The sequence below is a fragment of the Gouania willdenowi genome, unplaced genomic scaffold, assembly GCF_900634775.1.
Source record: "Gouania willdenowi unplaced genomic scaffold, fGouWil2.1 scaffold_6_arrow_ctg1, whole genome shotgun sequence".
NCBI classification, from domain to species: domain Eukaryota; kingdom Metazoa; phylum Chordata; class Actinopteri; order Blenniiformes; family Gobiesocidae; genus Gouania; species Gouania willdenowi.
The window spans coordinates 166693-173806 of NW_021145235.1; the positions used below are offsets into that span (position 1 = coordinate 166693).

The 7114-nt window shown below is 37.0% G+C and overlaps 1 non-coding gene across 1 annotated transcript; it reads right to left on the minus strand.

The window, feature by feature from the left end:
- Positions 1–234: 234 nt before the first annotated feature.
- Positions 235–307, minus strand: trnat-agu (transfer RNA threonine (anticodon AGU)). The gene has a single exon. It is a non-coding gene; the product is annotated as a tRNA-Thr (tRNA).
- Between the last annotated feature and the right edge of the window lie 6807 nt (positions 308–7114).

Below are 7114 nucleotides of genomic sequence, written 5' to 3' on the forward strand. Positions count from 1 at the left end.
CATTGCAATTGAACTAAAAATAAATCTTGAATGAAATAAATAAAGGAATAATACAAATGAAGAAGCTGTCACAGCTGAGAGTTACACTGGAGAGTCTTCAGCTCACTTCCCTGGTCCTCTGTAGACTTCACAAACCAGGAACGCTTTCCATTCAAACCAATCCTAGAGAGGTTAAAGGGTGTGAACAAAACCCTTAGCCCCACCCCCTTTGACCTGTAGGTAACAGGGAATAAAAGGCCTCAGTGAGAATTGAACTCACAACCCCTGGTTTACTAGACCAGTGCTCTAACCTCTGAACTATGAGGCCCTGTGTGTGACAACATAGATGATCTTTCACATGGCAGATATACACCACACCACTTACATGTACAACTGGGCATCACTTTTTTTTAAGTTTTGGGGGCAGGGCTCTAAAAATCCATCTCATGGTGTAACTTTTTTCTCTTACAGTTCCATCTTAATGTCAACAGTTATGATAGTGTGTGGTCTTATTTTGGTCCTCAGTTATGAGGGAATTCCAACTCCGTCATCAAATCTTTATTTTTTTTTTACCAATTTGAAAGGCTACCAATCAATAGCCTTTGTTCAATCAGCTCTCAACTAACACCCATGTATCTTAACCACATGCCAGTTGTGCTACAGATGTTATATCATGCTTTAATTGTCTACTCCCCACTTTCTAGGTGTTTTGAACTGTAAGCGCTTTAACTTGTAACCAGTGTTGTGTGAGTTACTGAAATAAGTAATGCGTTACTGCAAAAAGTAACTTTTGAGTTACTTAGAATGAAAGAATGTATTATTTATTTTGGGTCATTTGTGTCCGTACAGCTTCATATTAGTGCTGTAATAATATAATAATCCACTGTTGATCAACTGTGCCCCTGTATTAACATTGTTTTGTATAAAAACCTCTGATAAATGAAATGTTACTGTATCCAACCCTACAGTGTATAATCATTTACATTAACAGAACTAAACTCTGCTCAGTATTAATCTTTACAAACACCAATCTGACTGAAACACTAAGTATTCTTTCAATACCAGTTTATTTATCTGAGACCAGCAGAAACTGTAAATATTACAAGGAATTGTGAAATAAATAACACACAAAACAACCTGAATATTATAAAAAATTAAAGTGGCTTCAGCATCATAAAACAGTTGTGTTTAGCCTTAGAATGTTCCCTTACAGGTTAAGTACAAAAACTAGCAACAATGTTCAACATAAACACAAAAAACCTACTAAAATAAATAAATGAAATCAATCTGAATTAACATTAGGAAACATTTTGACCAACTCTGCTTTACAAAAACTGCCATAAAACAACCATAAATGATGTGCATATAAAGCACAAAACAGCTGCTCCAAAATTGAAACAGTATTTTTTTCAGCCTTAGCACAGTAATGTAAAGTAAGCTGTGTGTATTCCAAGTGAACATTCTGCTGTTGAAAATGCTTATAAAAATAAAAGTGGAAAAACAAATTCACAGCATTTTTCTCAACAGTCACAGTTCATTAAAATCCTTACGCTGTTGTTTCAGTGCAGAGGCTTCCATCACATCCACCAATGTAGCGTTAGCTTAGCGCTTCACCGATGCATCGTTTGGAGACAAATGAGTAAAATAATATGCGTATTTCCACTCTGAGAAGCTCGTCCTGCTCCTGACTCGCTATGATTGGTGCACGTGATGGAAACAGAAACATGCTGACAATGCTTCTTCTTCTTCTTCTTCTTCTTGTTTTACCGTGGTTGGCACGGCGTCCCGCAAAAATATGTAGAGCCACTGTAAACAGGAAGTACACCGCAGCTAGCAAAGTAACGGACAAACGCAGCATAATGTAATGGAAACGGCGTTATTTCTTTAAAAAAAATATTACGTTACAGTACAAGTTACTGTAAAAAGTAACGCACTGCTCGTAACCATGTTTTTACACATTTTCACAGCTTCATAGGTCAGTTAGCTCAGCTGGTCTGAGCGTGGTGCTAATAACGCCAAGGTCATGGGTTCAAGCCCCATACTGGCCAGATCTTAGCAGTTTGTAAATGAAAATGTTATTATGTTATTGTTAACCATCTAACCATTAGAAACACAGCTTATTGGGTCTTATTTCATCTGATCAACCAAATTCAAGGATTCACAGCCAGCAGAGACACTCTATGAGGTGTGTGTATTGTTCTTTAACATAAAGTTCTATATTTGGTCCTGTTTACTTTCTCACATGATTAAAAACCACATCATGCTTCACTTGAGGTGAACCTAGACCCACATTTTATAGAGGACCAGAGTCACTTGTTTGCTCCATACCAGAGTTCTAATGAGCTTTCACATATCACAAACAGACCAGAACTATCAGAGGAAATGAAGCATGGTGCTGATCACAGAGGAATGTGTGAATGTTCAGCACAAGCAGCAGACACTAACTTATTCAGAGAATACATTCTAGAGAAGTTCATGTCTCCTTTGAGAACTGGAGGTAAGGAACCACTGATATACACTTTTTTCTGCAAAATACTCACAATTTCCAACAAGAATAAACAGAATTCTTCTTCAACACCTCAGACTGCTCCTTCCTGATATCATTTATTCTAAAATCAATCACAACATTCTTCACGTGTGGAAACTCTTCCTTCCAGGTCTGATACCATGTCATCAGGTAAACAAAGAACCTTTTACATTTTTGTTGATAATCATCTGAACATTTTTCACAGATTCATCTCCAATGATCAGCGTATGAGGATCCCTCTTTTTCTGATGTAGCTTCTGTTTTCCTGAAGCTCTCTCAGTCTTCACCATGCTGTTAGCTTGTGTTGTTCTCATTAGAACAGAACTCTTATTCATTCCCATTCACCAGTGAGGAAAATCTATTGTCCACCTTTACATGGATCTGGGCTTGTGGTTCAGTGTGTCTTCTTCCTTTCACCAACCTCCATTTCTGTGTCTGAGCAGAAAAGTGAGTTAACCCTCTGTAGTCAATGGACGCGTCGCCGCATCCTGATCACATGACCAATTTAAGACAGAGGAGCGACCAGATGCAGCCTCACAGTGTTAATTTAAACTGTTAAAACTATAAACTAGTTTTTAAATGATCTTGATAGAACAAGTAGAACAATAGTTATGATAGATTAAAAACGCTGCACTTTTCCTGGTCATTTTTGTTGCGTTCAGTGTGTAAACGAAGAGTAAAAACGGGACGTTCTACCTTCTCTCACAAAGCAAAAGTGTTTGAAAGCAAAAAATACACCTCTTCCCTATTGGTGAAAAACACACATCAACCAATCAAAATGTGATGACAACTCATGACGTGTGGTTGCTGAGGAAGCGGTAAAGTGTGTGTGACGCGCTGCAGAGCTTCAGACAGAGCAAACAGAGACGATGAAGGACATGATGAGTGTCTTAGGAGGTGAACTATCTTGTTTATAGAGGAAAATAAATGTTCTACTCTTATAAACAGCGCTACATAGAGGAGAGGACATGGAACATGTAACAGACTGATCTCAGCTGCTCAGGCAGCAGAGGCTCCGCCCCCTGAGCTGAGCCCTGCAGACAGAGGAGGCTGTGACTCTGAGGAAGGAGAACAGCAGGAGTCCAGATAAAGACACTGTCCTCCCATAGGGCAAAGGACCTGTGTCTAATGTTATGATACTGTTCATCATCACCCACTGGTTCAGAGACACAGATGATGGTCAAAAAGCCCCCAAAGGCAGACTGAAGTGCAGGCTCCGCCCCCAGGTGGACACTAGGTGATGAGACACACCAGGTATTGATGGAAAGACAATGAAGCCTATGAATGAAAACAAACTTTCTTGTAACAATGCTTATACACTGTCTTGTTGGTGTAAATCTACATGTCTAATAAACTTAAACCTACACCATCCTCCCAGTCCTGTTATTCTATACATTACTTAACAGAAACCTAAAAGCTGCTTGGTCTAGTTAACCTCCTGAACAATGTACAACATATAATGGGATCCTGAAATTAGGACAGAGAGGAATAGAAGTGAGACATGATCATTGATGAATATTAAAATTAATAAATGACAGATTTAAGTGATATTTTCACAGACTATGTACTCACCACATCAATAAACAGTCACCTTAGACCTCCACAGCAGTAACACAGACATGGCAACCTTTAAAAAGTGTAAGCCAAGGAGACAAACAGAGAAAGGTGAGAAATAAACACCTGATGGACTTGATCAGATGATCACAGTATTGATATGTTCACTCTAGAAAAATAGCTGAATCATGTATTCTATACAGTACTTACTGAGAGGAAACAACGACAGGCTCCCAAAAATGAGTGACATCATCCTATAAGAGACAGTGAGAGGTTAAGGCTGGAAGAAAACAGCTGTTTGTATAAACAATACCTCACTCTTATATTTATTCCACCTAGTGTCTGATATATTAAGACTTATTAAGATGCACTAATTCTTATTCTTTACTTGTTTTTCTCTCAAGTTAGATGCAAAACGTTTTCTCTGGACTGTACTTTGTGAAATGACAGTAAAGTTTAATCTAATGTTATCTGATACATTATAATGAGTTTTTGATCATTATATTTTACCTCATCAGGCTACAAAATAACTTTCTCAACAGTTCACTCTTCTCAGCGACCCTGTAAATAAAACAATAAACATGCCTGTGTCACACATATAGCTACTCAAAGAGTAAACACATGCAAACAAAAAGGGGGCGGGCTCACATCACGCTATGGTAACCCACAAGGACAAAATGCGAAAAAAGTCCAAAAAAACTGTGGTGGGAAAAAAAAAAAAAAAAAATACATCTTTTTTTTTTTTAACTCAAATTTGCAAAATAAATTTTTTATATATATATTTTTTTATATATAAATTCAATAAATCTTTTCTTTTTTTTTTTTGCCCAGCATGCACAGCTAGCTAAATTATAAAATGGCCTATTGTGTTAAAGTTAACAAGCACAACAAAAATAAATGACACCCAATCTTGATTGATATCTGACCCAGGTAGACGACAGTTCATCACTTAGCTGTAGTTCAGATTCCCTCCACTCTCAACTGCGGAGGCCGTGGGTCTCTCCTCCTCCTGTTTCCCCTTCCCCTCATCCACCTGACGACCACCTCCACCATCATCACCTGTGGGCTGTGGCCGCTTCAGATGCTGCTGAAGATGAAGCTCCACCATAGCCATCAGCAAACATCTGTTATTTTCACACATTTGGCAACATCTGCCTGAAGAGCTTGTAGCTTTTTATGTCAAATTTAAAAATACAAAAATACACATAACTACGTAAAACAAAAAAACTAAACAATATTTACACAAAATGATAACAGAAATGCACAAAAATATACAAAATGACTCAAAAAAACATACATTACAGAAAAATACACCAAACGACAACAAAAATATGAAATTGACTCAAAATACAAAAAACTAAATATTTATACAAAAATACACAAAATGACTCCAGAATCACACTACAAAGGCAAAAAATAATAATAATAATCATACAAAAATTGCACAAAAACACAACAGAAAGATACAAAAATTAGTGTTGGGGTGGTCAAGACCGGTCTTGGTCTCGAGACCGGTCTCGAGACCAAATTTTAAAGGTCTTGGTCTTGTCTCGGTCTCTGAAGCATTTTGACTCGGTCTTGTCTTGGACTCGGGCTGCCCGGACTCGGGATTTTCCGTCAAGACCGTTCGAGACCAGCACTAATTCCTGCTATTTTTAACCTTTTTTATAATGTGATAATAACACGGAGAAGAACGGGATAAAACAATCCTTTAGTCATTATTTAATCCACCCCGTATAATGACCGCAACCTTCCTTAATGTGACTGTGTGTGTGTGTGTGTGTGTGTGTGTGTGTGTGTGTGTGTGGCTGGCTGCGGTGTCAGTTTGGACCGCGGAGCAGAAGGGAGATATGAACTAATCACCGGTAAAAATCCCATTAAAACTCCAGAAAACAATCACCAGTAATAAATATTATCTCCCTGGTAAAGACAGTAGCTTTAACAACTGGTAAAATGATAAACTGATGATATTACAGCCTGTGAAGGATGGATAGGTGACGCACTTACTCTGCTTCTGGGTCCTAGTGCCAGCCGAGCGGTAAAGCCTGTTCCTTTTACCGTGTTTACTGAGGTCCGTGTGTGTTTAATAAGTCCGTGTGTGTCCGTGTGAAAGTCTGCATGTTTATGCATCTGTCCATCCACTCTTTTCATTATATCCATGTCTTTTAAGGCTTTATTACATAATATCGGCTGTAGTCCGGGCCGCCGCCATCTTGGATTATGTCGTCACCAGCGCGTCATCGCCGCGCATCACAGAATGAGTCAAATAACTGTAAAGAGGTCTTATATTAGTCTATTATCTTTTAAAGTGGTTTTTTTTTTTTGTGTCTTTAGACTCCAATTACATGTATGTATACAATATGTTCCCCACAATATAAACAGGTTCACAATATAATTAATTTTTATAGTTTCTGTTTCCAGAATAATAATAATAATTCTCAACAATAACTATTGATTAATTTGTTACATGACTGTTCCAGAGTTTGTTTTATTTAGTTTCACATCTACCTGTAGATCTATGTTTTTTACACTGATGACAACTTGTTTTTAGTTTTATTTCAGAAAGTTTCACTTTTACAGTTACAGTTGGAAACCTTTGTTAATTGAATATCCTAGTTACATTACAGCAACCAAATTAAACTATATCAACTAAGTGAATTAATAAAAATGGCCTGTGTAAAGGCTTTTTCAAACTAAAAAATTATCTTGTGAAATCTGTGACCTGTTAAACCTGAACAACTGAAAGAATCAGAATCAAGAATCATTATTTCTTGGCAGAAATGCTTTTAAGCACTTGCTGTACATTCAGCTGACATAAAAATATTGTTTTCAATATATGTAGAATAATTGTGAATTTATCAGTAGCAGTAGTAGTTTTAATATTTTAGTTAATTTTTTGCAGGCACCTTTTTTGTCCATCAAATGTATTTAAAATAAACTAAAATTAAAGAGAGATGTTATTTAACTGTTGAACCTTGTCATAATTTTATTTATTTATATATTTTTTTAAATTGAAAAAAAAATGTTTATGGTCTTGGTCTTGGTCTTGGTCTA